Below are 19,103 nucleotides of genomic sequence, written 5' to 3'. Positions count from 1 at the left end.
TATTAAACATTTTAAGCTTCAAAAGTCATGAAGAGTCTAACAGAAGTAACCGGTAAGTTCTTCTGCTGACTCCTCACTATCTCATATATTGTATTAATTTTTTACATCTGTATAACATCTGCACAAAAAATGTTTCCGTAATCTCACAGAAAGATGCTAAGTGCCTATTCTACACTATATAATCTGTGGTCAAAAAGTCTGCCGATCAGATACACGTTTGCCTATCAGTAGTAGTTAAATAGCCCGTGTTAAGAAGCACTTTGGCCTAACATACGCACATTGATGAGTAATTCTTCTAGGCATCACATGTCCTTTTTGCTCAGTACAATGTGCTGCTGACAATGATGATAGTTTTTTTTTATTTTAAGTCAGTCAAAAGAGCATTTTACCCACTAGGTGACTGCGCAGGATAAACAGGCTAGCAATTATTGGGAAAGGCTTGTGCCCAATAAACGTGAAGAAAATGCACCATAAACGTTCCCAGCAATGGCGCCCTTATCTACACGATCCCTGAAGGACACAGTAAAAATCATGCCCCATCCCACTTCCGATTCCTCGAGGGTAGGGACACACAGCAGTTGGTACAGCAGCCGCCAATCAGATGGAAGAAAATGCTGTAACTGGATTATACAGGGTGCGCCATTTATATGGATACACCTAAATAAAATGGGAATGGTTGGTGATATCAACTTCCTGTTTGTGGCACATTAGTATATGGGAGGGAAAAACTTTTCAAGATGGGTGGTGACCATGGCGGCCATTTTGAAGTCGGCCACTTTGAATCCAACTTTACTTTTTCAATGGGAAGAGGGTCATGTGCACACATCAAACTTATTGAGAATCTCACAAGAAAAACAATGGTGTGCTTGGTTTTAATGTAACTTTATTCTTTCATGAATTATTTACAAGTTTGTGACCACTTATAAAATGTATTCAAAGTGCTTCCCATTGTATTGGATTGTCAATGCAACCCTCTTCTCCCACTCTTGACACACTGATAGCAACACCGCAGAAGAAATGCTATCATAGGCTTCCAGTATCCGTTGTTTCAGATGCTGCACATCTCGTATCTTCACAGCATAGACAATTGCCTTCAGATGACCCCAAAGATAAAAGTCTAAGGGGGTCAGATCGGGAGACCTTGATGGTCAATCAATTGGCCCACGACGACCATCATGATGTGTTGCCCTCTTTATGCACTGAAGATGGCGCGTTCTCTGAGTTTTTCCAGCAAGATGGGGCAGCACCACATTATGGGTGTCAGGTCCGAGCATTCCTACATGAACAGTTTCCTCGAAAGTGTATTGGTCATCGTGGGCCAGTTGAATGGCCACCAAGGTCTCCCGATCTGATCCCTTAGACTTTTATCTTTAGCATCATCTGAAGGCAATTGTCTATGCTGTGAAGATACGAGATGTGCAGCATCTGAAACAACGGATACTGGAAGCCTGTGCTAGCATTTCTTCTGCGGTGTTGCTATCAGTGTGTCAAGAGTGGAAGAAGAGGGTTGCATTGATAATCCAACACAATGGGCAGCACTTTGAACACATTTTATAAGTGGTCATAAACTTGTAAATAATTCATGAAAGAATAAAGTTACGTTAAAACCAAGCACACCATTGTTTTTCTTGTGAAATTCTCAATAAGTTTGATGTGTAACATGACCCTCTTCCCATTGGAAAAAATTAAGCTGGAACCAAAATGGCTGACTTCAAAATGGCCGCCATGGTCACCACCCATCTTGAAAAGTTTTCCCCCTACCATATACTAATGTGCCACAAACAGAAAGTTGATATCACCAACCATTCTCATTTTATTTAGATGTATATCCACATAAATGGCCCATCCTGTACATTGTTCAAGGCAGTGCAATTGTGTTGCACATGCATTTACCCAAATTCTCCCATCGGACTGCTGGTATCAACATTGGCTAAATATTATATATCTGGCATTTCTAGAATAGAAAAACAAAACCCTGTCATATACAGTAGCCTTGTCATTAATACACAGCCATTTCCCAAGGCACAACACAACTTTGGCCTGGGCATGGCACTGTAGTCTAGTGCATCATTCAGTGGCACAGATTCCCAGTTTAACCCCAAAGTGTAATAATAAATTCCAAATTGGAGCAGAGCACAACAGTAGCCTCACGGTAGTCAAATGACATGACACCTTTTCTGATCTCCACCGCGAAAAAGCACAGAAGACAAAAGAACAAAGGTGCATTCATCCTGCAGCTGAATAATGAGCGCTTACATCGGTCTACATTAGCAAGGCAACGCTTCGTCAGAGAGCAGGTGCAATAGTGTGACAAGGGTGACCCTTCCTCTGCCCAACAGAGTGGTGCAAGGTAATTCAAATAGGTAGCAAAAGATTACACTACATATTCCAAGATGTATTAACAGCAAGAGCCACTGTTAGAAATTTGTCAAATTTTAACACTAGGTTCACACTGGTATACATAGTTGAGGATTCCGACAGCAAACAGGGAACTCCAACACAGCCATTCACTTCAATGAAGCCAAAAGGAGTCAATTTGGACACTGTCTGGCCTTGGTCCGGTGATCTTCGTCTTCTTCAGACATGCACAAAATTCTGCTCTGCCACATAGTGACTCCATCAACTTCCCTGAATTGAATAGCTCAGATAGGCTTCAGAGAGAGTCCTGTTTTTTGGGGGGAGAGGGCGGAGGTTATGACTGTCTTGTATCCTCTGCAGTTCTGCTCCTCTTCTCAACATCACTGATCTTCAGACTCTCCAGGTCACACTGCGCGTTGCGTGACCGGGATGTGGCTTTTACAATGTAAGGCTAGGCTAGGGAGGGACTGAATGTTTAGATCATAGAGTGAGCCGGCTAGCCTGAAGGGCAGCGACATCACTCGAAAAAGGAGCAGAAGGGCAGAGGATACCGGAGAAGACAGCGGTAGGCGAGTATATTAACGTACACATTAAAAAAAAATCTTCATTGGAGTGTTTCTTTAAGGCTTCGTTTTGTCTTTTGTGCTACAACAGCAGCTGAAAAGACATTTTCACAAGTGGCATTTTTGGTGGAGGATTTTCTGCAACCAAAACCTGCTCTCTTGGCAGTAAAAAAAAATGTGGTGTTCAAAATGCCCATTTTATTGCATTTTTGCTGGATTTTTTGTGTATTTCATACATGCTTTGACTACAGTATGTGTTTAATAGTAAGTTTTATTAATCAAAACTTTCAAAAAACGTATATTGCTTTTCTTGGCAGCATAATCTCCACTTTCTCATTACTTTCTGTGGGTGAAATATGTTGCAAAAAAGGTAAAAGAACAGAGATCCTGCAGATTTAAAAAACACTGCAGTTCTCAAATTCGCTCTGGAAAAAAAAAAAAAAGTGTGCATGAGATTGCTGAAACCTCTGCTTATTCGGGTCATGTAAAAAGCAACCTTTATTATGCCAAAAAAACCCACACTGCATGTAGCCATAGCCTAAGCGTCCCCAGAGATGATAGCAATCTAAAAAATATGGTAAACCCTAATTACAACTTAATCTTCACAATTAAAACAGGATCCTCATATAAATGAGAATGGTAATGAAAACAATGTTATTTCATTATGAAAATGAAAGCGTGAATATGTCTGTGCGCAAGAATCACTGTACACTGTGCTAAAAATAGTGTCCTCCTCGCTCTCCGTGTCTTCATTAGATAACTAGTAATCAGACACTTAATAAGAACGCAAATACTGGATAAACACTTAATTGTTTTAGCCCGGCGGCAGCACACAGTGATCTGCATTGTGGCTCTTTTTTGGCAGCATCTGGAATAAAATGTCTTATTTGTTTGAAACTGGAGCATCTAACGAGCAGAAAATTGCCAATTCATCTGGCTCCAGGGATTTGATTGGTCATGTAAGAGCTGAATTCTTCACAAAATATTTTTTTTAAAAAAGACCTTAGACCTTTATTGTATTTACCCTAATAAACAGCGGAGCTTGATTCTACTCCTAGAGATGAGACTTGTGAGCATCTAGTACGGATACTGCGAGATGGCCAGTGATCTACTCCAGGAAATTAATCAGGGCTTGACAGCACTACTGACAGAAGCGTAACAGACATTTGTTCACATGGAGTAATCTACAAAGTGTTGTAAGGTGGCAGTATGGAAAGAAGTTGAACCATTTAGGCTACTTTCACATTTCCGTCTTTTTGAAGACGTTGCAATGCGTCGTTCTGTTGAAAAACGCATCCTGCAAAGTTGCCTGCAGGATGCGTTTTTTCCCCATAGACTTGTATTACCGACGCATCGCAACGTATGGACACACGTTCCATACGTCGTGCACTGGATGCGTCGGTTTTTGGCGGACCGTCGTAGTGAAAAAAAGTTCAAGGGAACATTTTTTCGTACATCGGGTCCTGCACTTTTAAGTGCGCATGCGCGTCCGGAACTCCACCCCCTCCTCCCTGGGACTTTACTATGGGCAGCGGACACGTTGAAACACTGCGTCCGCTGCCCACATTGCACAGAATTTTCACAACGTCCGTCGGTACACCGCGCCGACGCTTAGCGACGGCCGCGTAACGACAGAAATGTGAAAGAAGCCTTACTGCAACAGTAAGTTCTGCAATCCTATAGGAGCTGTCCAGAAATGCAGTCTATACAGAGACTGCAACTAACACTTGCCAATGACAACATGATTCAGTGGTCACACTATATAAGACATATGCTTTACACCGTATACCATAGATTTGTCCATAAATTAGTTATATAAAAAGGTATAAAATTTAAATACAATTAGTACAGAATGATCTTTAAGATTTTTAAAATCATCAGACCCATCACCTGCCATTGCAACAGAATCATGGAATGTTGGAGTTGGAAGGGACCTCCAGGTTCATCGTGTCCAACCCCCTGCTCAATGCAGAATTCACTAAACCATCTCAGACAGATGTCTGTCCAGCCTCTGTTTGAAGACTTCCATTGAAGGAGAACTCCCCACCTCTCGTGACAGCCTGTTCCACTCATTGATCAACCTCACTGTCAAAAAGGTTTTTCTAAAATCTAATCTGTATATTCTCCCTTTTCAGTTTAATTCCATTTGCTTCTCGTGTTTCCATGCACAAATAAGAATAATGGTGATCTATCTACACTGACATCCCTTCAAATATTTATAGTCAGCTATTAAGTCTCCTGTTATCCTTCTCTTTAGCAAGCTAAACATTCCCAGATCCCATAACCGTTCCTTGTAGGACATAGTTTGCAGTCTCCTCTCCTCCACCCTGGGTACCAACCGCACATGATCCGCTTACTTCCCGCATGGTGGGCATAGCCATATGTGGAAAGTAAGCGGATCAATGCATTCCTATGTGTGCGGAATCCCCGCGATTCCGCACAAAAAATGAACATGCTGTGCTTTTTTCCGGAATGCGATTTCGCTGCGGAAAAAAACGCAACACGTGCACAAAAATTGCGGATTGCATTCTAATAATAGGATGCTTAATGTATGTGGTTTTGTCGCGGTTTAATCGCGTTTTTATAGCGAAAAAAACGCAAAAAATCCTGAACGTGTGCACATAGCCTAAGGGAGATAAGCCACAACCAAAGGGGAAGAATGTTCCCTCTCTCTCTCTATTAGAAATGCATGCACACTCTGTTGAGAAGAGCGTGCATGTGTATGGGGGGGTTCGACCATTGTATGGCCAGCCTGAGTGGATGAAGGAATATTTACATCTGTTTCCAAAGCACCGTTCACCACATCAGCATTGACTAGACTTGCACACAAAGATCTGTTTTAAAGATGCAATAAGCTAAAACTAATAATCATAAATAACCACACAAGAGGATATAAGTCATCCATATGCTCAAATGACCGGATAAGACGTCTACAGCAGAATCGATCTTTAGACAAGCACAGATCAACTGCAGATATAAAACCAATGAACTAGAAACATCTAGACTTATGGATCACTGCTCGAAGGATTCTGCTATGGGCACATGGTGTACACCGATGGTGGAATAAGTAACAAAGAAACAAATGTAGCAAGTTGCATTCAGTGCTGGATTTAAGTGTGGAGGAAGCATCGCCTCTGGGAGAATGTGGCGCCTCTTTGAAACAACACACTGTGACAACATGGGTATAGGGGCTACTTATAGGCTCAAAACACAGTCCTGTAGGGGTATGTTAGCCATTGACTGTAAATGTACAAAAAAATACCCCAATGTTAAAAGGAAAGCAGTGCTTTACTGCATAGTAAAAAGAAAAAAGTTTTGTACATGCCAGTGGCCGACAGACAAAAGAGCGCCAATGCAACAACAATACATGGGCCCTTTGCAGTCCAAAATATCATTATTATTATTATAGCGCCATTTATTCCATGGCGTTTTACATGTGAGGAGGGGTATACATAATAAAAACAGATACAAGAATCTTGAACAATACAAGTCACAACTGGTACAGGAGGAGAGAGGACCCTGCCCGCGAAGGCTCACAATATACAAGGGATGGGTGAGGATACAGTAGGTGAGGATAGAGCTGGTCGTGCAGTGGTTTGGTCGATCAGTGGTTACTGCAGGTTGTAGGCTTGTCGGGTTCTTTTTTAAGGTTTCGATGGTAGGTGAGAGCCTGATGTGTTGTGGTACAGAGTTCCAGAGTAAGGGTGATGCGCGAGAGAAATCTTGTATGCGATTGTGGGAAGAGGAGATAAGAGGGGAGTAGAGAAGCAGATCTTGTGAGGATCAGAGGTTGCGTGCAGGATAGTACCGGGAGACGAGGTCACAGATGTATGGAGGAGACAGGTTGTGGATGGCTTTGTATGTCATGGTTAGGTTTTTGTACTGGAGTCTCTGGGTAATGGGGAGCCAGCGAAGGGATTGACAGAGGGGAGAGGCCAGGGAATAGCTGGGGGACAGGTGGATTAGTCGGGCAGCTGAGTTTAGAATAGATTGGAGGGGTGCGAGAGTGTTAGAGGGGAGGCCATAGAGCAGGAGGTTACAGTAGTCGAGGCGGGAGATGATGAGGGCATGGACTAGGGTTTTTGCAGATTCTTGGTTTAGGAATCATCATCATAATGTATCATTTCACCTTCTATTTGAGGTGGAAGAGGGGCCCGCTACCTCTCGGGCCACTGTGGCACTGCACCAACGATATAGTCGCCACATACTACCCTGACGAAAGCCAAAGCACACTTTTTTATCCATCAGCTTAATTATACCCTATGGATATGTTTGACATGTATGCCAGGAACTTTTCCAGATCTGGTTCAGAGTGCAATGCTAACAATTTTTAGTCCTGACATTCGGGTTAAACAAACAGCATGCAAAATGGGCCAAGTAGTGAAGCTGGCACGTGCCCAACGTCTGTGTGCGGCCCCAGTCTGATGTACAGCACACTTATTGGAAAGGACATTATATACCGACAACCACCTGACTGCCCCATATTGTTATTACACAGAAGGATGTAATACTGTATAAACAGCCTGCACATACAGTACAACAGGCATGACGTGTCCTAGAGGATTCACAGCACGTCCTGTGTACACCGACGGATACAGTATTAATGAGGCTCAGTACTGGCATATGCCCGCTGTACAGTAACAGGCACTGCCAGCACCAAACACAAAGCTTCAGTAAGGCTGATCTCACAGAAAACATTTGGTTTTTGTTTCACTTCTAGCCACTCAATTCTTTACTCTTTATAGTCTGGAGTTTGTTTGTTTTATAACATAGTTAAAGGGCCACTGTCACCCCCCCCCCCCAGCCGTTATAAACTAAAAGAGCCACCTTGTGCAGCAGTAATGCTGCAGTCTAACAAGGTGCCTCTTTTAGTTTTTGATTCATTTATTACCTCAAAAAAGCGTTTTAAAAATTGGCCACACATACCAGATATTGTACTAGGAGGCGGTCCGAATCGTCCTGTATGAAGCTCCCAACTGCCGTCACTCTTCTCTTCAGGGGCGATGGTACCCGCCCCCTGAGCGCTGTTATCTTCTGAAATCCGGCGCCTGCGCTGTGCGTGCCTGCCTGGGGCCTGCGCAGTGTTCATTGTCAGTGCAGCCACACTGTTGCTGAATCCCCCGCCCCGCACTGTTATTCATTATGCACAGTGCGGGGCTGGGGTTCCTGGGAAGGCGGGGGAGCGTCGGAGCTGGGGAGCGTCTAAACAGCGCAGTGCGCATGCCCAGGAACCCCAGCCCCGCACTGTGCATAATGAATAACAGTGCGGGGCGGGGGCTTCAGTAACAGGGTGGCCGCACTGACAATGAACACTGCGCAGGCCCCAGGCAGGCACGCACAGCGCAGGCGCCGGATTTCAGACGATAACAGCGCTCAGGGGGCGGGGACCATCGCCCCTGAAGAGATGAGTGACGGCAGTTGGGGGATTCATACAGGACACTTCGGACCGCCTCCTGGTACAATATCTGGTATTTGTGGCCAATTTTTAAAACGCTTTTTTGAGGTAATAAATGAATCAAAAACTAAAAGAGCCACCTTGTTAGACTGCAGCATTACTGCTGCACAAGGTGGCTCTTTTAGTTTATAACGACTGGGGGGGGGGGTGACAGTGGCCCTTTAACCATCCCTGAAATAATTGCAATGATCCATACGATTTGGTGCGCAGTTTACACTCTAGCCTTTCTAAACAATTCTGCCATGTACAATCTGATGCGTAGATATTAAGGTGTTTTAGGGCCATTCTAAGTTTCCGCCAATAGGCTGAGTGTAAGGTCTTGTGCAGAAAAGCGTAAAAATCAGACATGATCAATCCGATTTCTAAATTGGCTCAGAGTGTGAGTACGGAAAGCAAAAATATAAAAAAAATCTGATCCAACGTTGACTACGAGTGGCATCCAAGTTTCACAAATAGATTTCTGTTATAAATCTAGGAAACTGTATGTGATCATGTATAGGTTTCAATGTAGTTGTATAAAAACTGATGTCATACAAACGAAAAGAACAGACACATGGATGAAAATCAGATAATTGTCAGTGTCTCCTACTACTCAGCACGCTGACTATTCACTCAGTGACATTTACATGCCCTGATCGTGTATATGGACACTGGTTGTCTACATAAGACACTCCCTTTAAATCTAATCCACCCACATTTGTAAAAATACACAAGTGTGAACATTTAATATATATACATAGTCAGAGCCTATAGAAGACTAATGTTCGAGGTCTGGCACGCAGGACCCCACACCAATTACTACAATGGGGGCTCCCAACATCATGCAGAAACACAGTCCAATTCCGTTGACCAGCACTCTGCTGTGGTCCCTCCACCACACACTATCACGGGACGTCCGCTTTAGAACTCTTGTAAAATCACTTGTGCCGTCGGTCAGGTTCATTTTACAGCAGAGAAGAGGTGCTTTGTTGGGAAATGTATGTGATCGCTTTCTTGACAGCCATAATGACAGCAGCAGCAAGCATGACTTCTTCACGTTCAGCAGAACTGGTTTTTCCAAGTAGGTCAGGACACCTTTCACATGGCGCTCATTATTGGCCTTCCCCACAGCATCAATAGCTGAATGTAGCCCACAGATGTGACTGAAACCAGACTGCGGTGCCAAGTCCAACCACACTGGCTGAGCCGTTCCCACAGATATCTCGCCAGTATCAAGCTTAGTGAAACAGAAATTGGGGTCAGATCCACGGGGAATACAAACTTTTTCATTATGTTTCGCCTCACCTTCAAGGCTCTATCAGGGGCTTCAGTCTGGAGTCCTAAAAATGGGAATGAGACCAAATCCTATGACAAAGCCATTGACTGTGATGCGTCAGCTGGAGTCCCTCCGTTCTCCTTGGCTTCCATTCTGGAGGCAGACGTGAGAGAACCTCAGAGTGGTAAAATACTGTTATAATATAAAATCTGGCAGCAAAAGAAATGATTTGAGGAAGAAGCAATGTAAACCGTCTGGTCTCCATTTCAGAATTGTGTCTACGGTGCTACCACCAGAAGGGGAGGCCATACGGAGCACAAAGTGACCGCCTCATTGTAGTGAACGGCTCCGGCAGAGGGTTTCTCCTCAACTTGTTTTTTGAGGCTTCAGACAAAACTCCTAAGTCTCTATCATAAGGTAATCCGTGAGCACCCAAACCTTCGCCTTAGGCCTCTTTCACACTTCCGTCGGTAGTCGCCCGTCACGAAGCGTCGACGTAACGTACCGACAGAAGTGTTTGTTTTCACATTTCCGTCTGCGCTGCCGGGCAGGAAAGAGTCAGAGAGAGACATTTCCTGCCGGGCATGCGCAGACGGGAAAACTGGATGCGAAGTACAGAAAAACATTCCCTTGAACGTTTTTCTGTGACGACGGTCCGCCAAAACCCGACGCAAGCCAGTGCATGACGGACGCAACGTGTGGCCATACTTCGCGATCCGTCCGCAATACAAGTCTATGGGAAAATGCAGGATCCTACATTTTCAAAAATCGACGGATTGCGATGTGACACAAAAGATGGAAATGTGAAAGTAGCCTTACCTGGGGCAGCCAATCAGCGCCTAGCTTCATCTTTTTACAGGATTTTGGATGACAAAAGCTACAACCTGATTGGCTGCCAGACACAACTATCCATGAGCAATACTTATACAGAAAAGTACGGCAACCTCTGCCCCTGACCCAAAGTACCTCAGGCGTGAGGCCGAACAGTCGCAATACGGCACTATACGTATCGGGCCACTGTGTGCGTCAGCTGTGGCGACACTGGCTGATCACTCCGTACTACTATGAGCGGAGCCCACCACATGTACAGGGAGGGTCTACATGGGGACAGTGATCATGCCGGTCATGGGGACGCCACAGGAATCTATAGGCTGCTAGGACTTACATTTAAAGGGACAGGAACCCTAAATGTCAAAGTGCAGACATCAGACCGACAAGCGCATACAAGGGTCTCCAGAGCGCAGAAGTTGGGCAGACAGTGTCTTCTGAGACACAGGACACTTCACAGCAACTAGTAATGAAATAGTGAGCAGGTCCCTTTAAGAGGGCAGTAAGGCTGTTCCCTGACACTTGTGGTCTATGAAGCTGCGCGCACTCCCGGACGGCCACTCACCTGCAGCCCCTGTGGGAGCGGAGGAGTCATCCTGCTGCCTGTGCACGGAGCCGGCTCTTCAGGAAACTCAGTAATCCAAGCAAAGAGCAACAGGAGACTGCGGTGCGCGGACTGCACTGAGCACTGGGGAATCGGGCCAACTCCCCACTGGCTCAGCGCCGCCAGCCACGCCCCGCCGGCTCCTCGGCCCATCACACCGCAGGAAAACTTACGGCCCCGCCCACCTGGGAAACGTCAGTAAGGGGCGGGGCCGCATGTGTGGGAACTGATGAGAAGAACTGAGAACTTTTACCTGTTCGTGTTGTAACCTGCGGTGTTAGGACCCGGCCGGTGTCCCCGCCCCTCTCTCGGCCACCTGGTCTTCAAGACAACGGGCAGTATATATGTGTATATATGTCTATACACGTATACAGCCGTGCCTGCCGGCGACCGGCCAGGACACTATTCATGGCGGAGCTGTGCCCAAGAGCTGGCACTCCACGTACCAGACCCGCCCTGCTGCCCACAGGACGGAGGCTTCTCACACGGATACTGCACAGTGCTGGGCGAGGAACCTGACCTTCCCACTTGTGACGTGTTTTATGTCCTATATTATGTTACTAATAGTTTACATTATACAGCTATTACATTATTCCAATTCACCAAAAAATCTTGCCCCTATCTACATAACGGGGAAAAAGTGAAAGGAAAAGTGTTGGAGGCAAATTGACAGCTGCCAGATGTGAACAAGGGGGACTTAAAGAATGAGAGCGATGGCGCCAAAGAGTATATACCGTACAGTTACTAAGGTGGGGCCCTGACATGGGATAATCACCACACCACCACGGGGATATGAACACACACACAAAATGCGCCACACACTACCACGTGCTCGAACACATATACCACCCTCAGCGCACATTTCACCACACATACACCAACCTCGCCACATAAAAGTCGAAACACAAAAGTCACCGCTCAAAACTCGCCACATGCAGAACTAGGCTCACGCAAAACTCACCTCATGGAAAACTTGCACACGCGGAAAAATTGCCACATGTACAAAATTTGCCTCACACAAAACTTGCACATACTCAAAAGGCACCACACATAAAAGTCGCCACGCACAAAACTCGCCATGCTCAAAACTTGCTGCACACAACTTGCTACACTAACCTGTCACATGCAACTCGACACACAAAAAGTTGCTACACGCATGTCACCACACAAAACTCATTACACAAAAGTCGCTACATGCATGTCACCACACGCAACTCAACACACACAACTTGACACACGAAACTCGCCCTAAAACACACACAAGTCTGGTATTATCCTTCAAAAATAAAAATCTGATTAATAAGCAGACAAACTACAAGAGCAACAACTGTACCAAATAGGAAATATGGCAGCTGTCAGTCACATGACCTGTCTATTATGTGTATGTGTGAGCTAATATATACTGCCGGGGGGAGGAATTCCTGTTGGCTGGGGATTTATCAGGCTGCCAATTTAGCTTACAAATACCGAGGTAAAAATACTGACCAAATAACGTGTGAACGAGGTCTAATACAGGAGATGACACACATATATACTATATACAGGAGGAGATGACATACAGGTACATACCATATACAGGGGAGATGACACACAGGTGTATACTATATACAGGAGAAGATGACACACAGATATATACTATATACAGGAGGAGATAACACACAGGTATATACTATATACAGGAGGAGATGACACAGGTATATACAGGAGAGATGACACACAGGTATATACTATATACAGGAGGAGATGACTTACAGGTATATACTATATACAGGAGGAGATGACATACAGGTATATTCTATATAAAAGAGGAGATGACACATAGGTAGATACAGGAGGAGATGACACAGGTATATACTATATACAGAAGAGATGACACATAGGTATATACAATATACAGAAGGAGAGGACATACAGGTACATACTATATACAGTAGGAGATGACATACAGGTATATACTATATACAGGAGGAGATGACACAGGTATATACTATATACAGGGGGAAATGACATACAGGTATATACTATATAAAAGAGGAGATGACACAGGTATATACAGGAGAAGATGACATACAGCAGGTATATACTATATACAGAAGAGATGACATACAGGTATATACAGGAGGAGATGACACATAGGTATATACAATATACAGAAGGAGATGACATACAGCAGGTATATACTATATACAGGGGAGATGACATACAGGTATATACAATATACAGAAGGAGATGACATACAGCAGGTATATACTATATACAGGGGAGATGACATACAGGTATATACTATATACAGGAGGAGATGACATACAGGTATATACTATAAACAGGAGATGACATACAGGTGTATACTATATATAAGGGAGATGACAAATATATATACTGAGGGGAAAAAGAGGTGTGAGGTGAAAATGAGAGGTGTGAGGTGAAAATGAGAGGTGTAAGGTGAAAATGAAAAGGTGTGAGTGCAAAATGAGAGGAGTGAGGGAAAATAGTTGAGTGATCGGAAAATTACAGATGTGAGGTCGAAATGACAAGTGTTAGGGGGGAATGAGAGGAGTGAGGGGGAAAATAAGAGGAGTGAGGGGGAAAATGAGAGGCGTGATGGGAAAATGAGAGAAGTGAGGTGCTATAACTAACCACAGATATTTACTATGCCCAGGCAACGCCGGGCTCTTCAGCTAGTATTATACTATTATTTCTCCTGCAAGTTCCCAGCTTGGAGACAGGTTCCTGAGACCCCAGTAATGGTGGAGATGCAGAGGGTCCCCCAATCTGAATCACATCACTCAGAGATTTAGATAGAAACCCAAAAGTAAGGGCTCAAGGATGAGCACCAGATAACTGTGATCCCAAACATTATGTAACATTTTCCCATTAAAAGCATCAACGCAATCCACAAGTGACCACTCAGATCCGTCATCTGTTAACGAAAATATAGGGGGCTTCCATGTTACTGGTAATACAAAGGCTCTGGAAAAGCGAAATGGCTCCTCACTTCCCAAAACAAATTCAGCGCTCCCAAATCCAAATGCCCCCCACACTTCTGAGCCCCAGTGTGCACCAGTTAGCGTCCACATGTTTAGCTCTTCTGTAGCGATGAGCTACATGCATGAGTTGGGCACAATGTATGGGCACTATAAGGTACTGGTCACTACAAGGGCAGTTTGCAATTTTCACTCAGCAATATTTATTACTGCTTGTTTATGGAAAACGCCTATGTAGTCAAAATATATATATAATTTCTAAAATGGGGTCACTGGAGGGGGAATTCTGCTCTTCTAGTACTTAGGGGCTATATATATGGAGTCTGTATACTATTTTAGGAAAATTTGAACTCCAGAGATAAATAGCGCTTCTTCCCTCCTGAGTCTCGCCATGTGCCCAAGCATCAGCACCCCCATATGGGGTAGGTCTACATTCAGCAGAAATTGTGGTACACATCTTGGTGCCCTTTTCCCCATTTCCCATTGTGAAACTGTAAAATATGGGGTTAAAGCAAAATTTTGGTAAAAATGTAATTGTTTTTTTCTTCACTGCCCAATGGTATAAAATACTGTGACCCACCTGTGGTGTCAATGTGATCACTTCAGCCCTAGCTGAAATCATTGAGAGCTGTAGTTTATTAAAGGGGTCTCTTATTGGTGGGGGTGGGGGGGAGGTTCTGCTGTTCTGGCACATCAGGGCCTCTGCCAATGTAACATGGCCCCATCAAACCAGTCCAACGGAATCTGAACTCCAATGTCGCACTTATTCCCTTCTTAGCTTTGCACTGTGCCTCAAAAGTAGTTTTTGACCACATATGGGCTACCGGCATACTCAGGAGAAATTGCACAACAAATTTCGGGGTCCATTTTCTCCTATCCTTGTGAAAATGAAAAAAAATTGCTGCTTAAACAACTATTATGGTGGGAAAATATTAATTTCATTTTCACAGATCAACTTTGCAAAATTCTGTAAAGCACCTGTGGGTTCAAGGTGCTCACCACACATGTAGATAAATTCCTTGAGGGGTCTAGTTTTCAGAATGGGGTCGCTTGTGGGGGTTTTCCACTGTTTAGGCATATTAGGGGCTTTCCAAACACGACATTACACCCGCAAACCATTCCATCCAAGTCTTTGTTTCAAAATGTCACTCCTTCCTTTCTGAGCCCTGCTGTGCACACAAACAGTATTGGGTATCGGCATACAGAGTAATAATTGCACAACAAATAATGGGGTCCATTTTCTCCCGTTACCTTTGTGAAAATAAAAAACTTGGGGCTAAAAACTTTTTTTGTGGAAAAAAAATATTTTTTTATTTTCACAACTCAATGTTATAAACTTCTGTGAAGCACCTGGGTGTCAAAGGTGCTCAATACACATCCAGATAAGTTCCCTGAGGAGTCTAGTTTCCAAAATTGTGTCACTTGTGGGGGTTTAGGCACATCAGGGGCTCTCCAATAATTAGCGTCTGCTAATTATATCAGCAAATCTTACATTCAAAATGTGAAATGCCTCTCCTTACCTTCCAAGCCCCGCCGTGCACATAAACGGTAGCTTTCATCCACATATTGGCTATTGGCGTACTCGGGAGAAATTGCACTACAGATTGTGTGGCGCAATGGCTCCGGTTACCCGTGTGAATATGCAAAATTTGGGTCTACAAAAACGTTTTTTTGGGAAAAAAATGTCATTTATTTTAACGCCTCAACATTATAAACTTATGTGAAGCACCCAGGGGTTCAATGTGCTCAATAAACATCTAGATAAGTTCCCTTAGTTTCCAAAATAGTGTCACATGTGGGGGGTTTAGGCACATCAGGGGCTCTCCAAACAACATTGGTGTACACTGATTATTCCAGCAGATTTCACATGAATAAAGTGAAATAGTTCTCCTTCCCTTTCGAGTCATGCCATGTGCCCAAATAGTCTTTTTTTTCCCCACCACATATAGGGTATTGACATGCTAAAAAAAAAAATTGCACAACAAATTTTGAGGTCCAAAACTGAATGAAGGTTATCACCTGCGCTAGAAGAATGCGTTGGAAAATAAAATCAGTATATGGACACAAAAGAAATAGTTGTGCAAATACAATGACTTAGAGAGTAATGCCGTTAACCATAGTAATCACTGCATTAGCACTTACTAAATAGGGCTGTAGCCGCGCCGCAGCGTAGCTGTAACTTTACCCGTGAGGTGTCCAGTGATTAGTCCCGTAATTCAGTAAGACAAAGGAATGAAGTCCGCTGGATGGCTGTACGCTGATCACAGGGAATTCGGACAAGCCGCCAGCCTCTAGCGTGCCCCGGCCGGAAGCGACGCCGAAGCAGTGGCGGAGCGTGGAAAGGGCGTAGCTAAGGTGTGACGTCACACAAGGAGTAAGGACGGGGAGCGTGCAGGGACATAAACCAACGCGTTTCGAAGGATGAATACCTTCTTCGTCAGGGCTGCAGTTCCCTGTGGGGCCCATCCTTATATAGTGCTAGATCATTGACCCTTTCCTGTCCAGTTCATACAATTCCCCAGAAAAGTGGCGAACAGTTCAATTTATATTTCTAACAGCAGCATTTGTAATTTGGGGCACTAATAGTGAAAGCTGGGATGGTATACAGATTGCGCTGGATGTGAGTTACAAAACCAGTAAGCCGCTAGTTGATACATGCATAAATATATATAAATCATTTAGTGGGAGCATGCCATGCTTACAAGGATAACCGGATAGTACATCCCTCAGGATCATGCATAAATAGCTGATGGACTGGGAGTGTCAGGAATTGAATAAGGGAATATTGTAGGTAATACAGGTAAAATAAGCAATAATTACTTTAAAAACAGGCCTTTATTAAAATATTGGGCTAGAAAATATATATATGTACAGAAATACGATAAAATTGAACAAGAACACCTGGGCTAAAAAAAATTTTTCATTATAAAAACCCCACACCAATGGGGCAAGATGGTAGTTAAAATCAGGAATATAATAAGTGAAGTTTGAAAGTATTAGATAATCCTAAAAGGAATAAAATAATAGCAGGATGCTAGATAAGAAACTAAAAGGCATATAACTCAATCTCCTGGTTAAGTCCGTTAGGTGCTAGACTATCTAGAGTGAAAATCCATTTGGACTCCACCCTCGACATTTCTTTAATAAAATTACCACCTCTAGCATTTTGCTGGACTGATTGAATTCCGCAGAAAAAAACGTTAGAACACGAACAATTGTGATATTCCGCAAAATGCCGAGATAGAGGGTGTCCTTTATACCCTTTATTTATGTTGTCTAAATGTTCTTTTATTCTGATTCTGAGGCGCCTTTTGGTACGGCCCACATAAATTTTATTACAGGGGCATTTTAGTACATAAATCACTCCCACTGTCTCGCAGGATATTCTACTTTTGATGTTGAACTTTTGTGTTCCACTAGAGTCCATAAATGTGGTTTGTAGTTCCTTGTTAAAAGTTGTGCGAGTGCAACATGGACATATGCCACATGGTTTGAATCCACAAGTGGGACGTGTAGTTGCTGATTGGAGTGTTGTCTGGTTCTGGTGCACCGATTTTGTAGTTGGCGCTAAAAGGAGGCCCAAGTTTCTTGCTTTCGTGTAAACGAATCTTGGATTACTAGGCAATAGATCTCCGATATTTTTGTCGCCCTGTAGGATGGGCCAGTATTTACGAACAATGTTATTGAACATTTTGTACCCTGAGTGGAACTGAGTCACTATTGGTAGTTTATTAATTTGTTGTTGAATATTAGGCAAATCATTATTGTGTTTTCCTTTATTCAATAAAGTTATTCTCGGTATGAGGCTTACTTCCTGCCTTATCATATCCAGAGCTTGAGTATCATAGCCTTTGGCTTCAAATTGTTGGGTGATGCGCATAGTTTCCTCATTATAATTGTCTATATCTGTACAATTTCTCCTAATGCGCATATATTGCCCTTTTGGAATATTCGTCAGCCAAATTGGTAAATGACAACTGGATATGTGTATAAAACTATTTGAGTCCACATCTTTGTGGTAGCATTTGGTTTTCAGTATATTGTTTTCCACATAAATTGTTAAATCTAGGAAATTGACCGACACCCTGCTGGTGGTGGATGTGAATTCCAGACCAAACTGGTTATTATTTAGATTTAGAATGAACTGGTCCAGTTCAGTAGCCGATCCTTCCCAGATGAATAGAACGTCGTCGATGAAGCGACGCCAGAACTTTAGTCCTGTTTGAAGGGTACCGCCTTGGAAGATGTGATGTCGTTCCCAGTTGCCTACATACAGATTAGTGTAACTGGGCGCAAAGCGTGTGCCCATTGCGGTACCCCACGTTTGCAGATAATATTGACTCTCATATTTGAAATAGTTATGAGTGAGTATGAATTTGATACTATCCAAAATAAATTGGATTTGGGGTTCTTTATACGTCCCCAAAGAATGCAGGAAAAAATCCGCTGACTGGCAACCCTTTTCATGATTGATCACGGTGTAAAGTGATTTAATATCCAGCGTACCCAAGATATACTTGTCCTGCCAAATAATAGATTCCAAGGTTTTTATAGTATGTGTGGTGTCTTTTAGGTACGCCGGCAATAGTGGCATACATTTTTGTAGGTGTTGGTCCACATATTTAGATAAATTAGCGGTTAAACAGTTGATGCCAGAAATGATCGGGCGGCCAGGGGGGTTAGAGGGGTCCTTATGTATTTTAGGAAGATGGTAAAAGACGGCTGTTGTTGGGGTTTGATTATTAATGAAATAAAATTCTTTCTTATTGAGGATCCCCAAAGATTTCCCTTTTTGGGCTAGACGGTTCAATTCCTTAGTGTAATTACTAGTAGGATTAAAACTCAACTTCTTATAGGTTATAGAGTCATTCAGAAGTCTTAAGGACTCATTGTGGTACATTGCGCAGTCTAATACCACAATACCTCCCCCTTTATCTGCCGGACGGATAATGATATTGTGGTTCTCTTGGAGATTAATAATGGATCTTTTCTCACTATTATTGAGGTTATATGCAATGTGACGAAAATTGTTTTTCCCAATTTTTTTAATGTCTGT

General features: G+C 43.4%; 1 protein-coding gene across 3 annotated transcripts in view; it reads right to left on the bottom strand.

Moving 5' to 3' along the window:
* Nucleotides 1-19,103, bottom strand: part of PLD1 (phospholipase D1) — a 327,109-nt gene that overhangs the window by 166,910 nt on the left and 141,096 nt on the right. For 2 of the 3 annotated variants that reach the window (XM_077290540.1, XM_077290542.1), the window contains exon 1: nt 11,025-11,173. The exons of the other annotated variant lie outside the window; for it this stretch is intronic. The gene's annotated coding sequence lies outside the window, so the exon portion shown is untranslated. Of the gene's footprint in view, nt 1-11,024; nt 11,174-19,103 lie in introns of those variants that run through there. 3 annotated transcript variants of the gene reach the window in all.

This window comes from Ranitomeya variabilis, chromosome 2 (assembly GCF_051348905.1).
Source record: "Ranitomeya variabilis isolate aRanVar5 chromosome 2, aRanVar5.hap1, whole genome shotgun sequence".
NCBI lineage: Eukaryota > Metazoa > Chordata > Amphibia > Anura > Dendrobatidae > Ranitomeya > Ranitomeya variabilis.
Note: the sequence above shows the minus strand (reverse complement) of the source record. Positions and strands in the feature narration are given on the sequence as shown.